At 39.9% G+C, this 1,112-nt stretch overlaps 1 non-coding gene across 1 annotated transcript; it reads right to left on the bottom strand.

Moving 5' to 3' along the window:
* Positions 1–702: 702 nt before the first annotated feature.
* On the bottom strand, positions 703–774 carry Trnah-gug. The gene has a single exon. It is a non-coding gene; the product is annotated as a tRNA-His (tRNA).
* Between the last annotated feature and the right edge of the window lie 338 nt (positions 775–1,112).

Raw genomic sequence — 1,112 nt, 5'->3', positions numbered from 1 at the left:
CGAGGTCAAATATCTTCGTACACAAATGTATATGACTACTGCAGGCATGAGGCAGCTAGGTTAGATTTACCAACTCAAAACAACATTTTCTAACTTACCAAAATCGGCATTTACATACACAATCCCGTTACAAATTCGCTTCAACGGCACGGCAATGCTGTCACGACCACGCACACACACAAAAACACCGTAGTAAACGTCATAACGAACGTTTACATTCCTAATTACACTATTTAACGTCGTTTTTCGGCACTGCGAACAATATATCACGTGTAGAACAACTTCATCTATCACATTTCACGAGCACAAGCCTTAAAATGTCTGTCAACCATAGAAAAAACGTTATTTTTTAGCAAAGACAGCCTAATCACCACTCCTTTTCTCTCACGATTTGTGATAGCGAACAGCTGCGGTGCGTGGTTTTACCAAAACAAATACTGGTACTGCCATCTCTACCGGCGATGTAGAGAATATGTCTGAGTCAGTGTGACCGTGACCGGGTCATTTACCGCACTCTTCTCAGGAAATTGTTTACTACGTAGTTTGAAGGCTGGCCAGTAGATGGCGCTACAAAAAAAAATTTTTTCCATTTAAATTCATCTTTGTATCTATGCAAAATGGTGATATAATTTTGTTTCAACAAAATAAAATAATAAAAAGAAATATGCAAAAAAGACGCCCCGCCGTAACAGTGTGCGACACTGCCGTGACCAGGATTCGAACCTGGGTTACTACGGCCACAACGTAGGGTCCTAACCACTAGACGATCACGGCTATCGGAGCAGGTGTTAAAGTGAGCGAAATAATGGACTTCATTCGACCAAAGAGATCACATTGTAATGGTGTGACGTCATAGAATCAGATCGTATACCCGATTTCGGCGAAGTCAAAAAGATAATAAATGTATTTATAACATTTTTATATATGCTTAAACTATGTAACGTGCTGTTTTATGCAGGTGTAGACATTTATCATTTATAACATTGACTTACAATTATATGGACGTCGGGTCCGCGCTAAAAAGTGTCCGAACTTATAGGGCGTTAAAATCGTATACAGAGCGTAATTCACGCTTTAGTCTTCGTTTGTTCGACTGACAGCGAAGCAAGCAA

Source organism: Hyposmocoma kahamanoa, unplaced genomic scaffold, assembly GCF_003589595.1.
Source record: "Hyposmocoma kahamanoa isolate Upper Pololo Valley unplaced genomic scaffold, ASM358959v1 168, whole genome shotgun sequence".
Classification (NCBI taxonomy): Eukaryota; Metazoa; Arthropoda; class Insecta; order Lepidoptera; family Cosmopterigidae; genus Hyposmocoma; species Hyposmocoma kahamanoa.
Note: the sequence above shows the minus strand (reverse complement) of the source record. Positions and strands in the feature narration are given on the sequence as shown.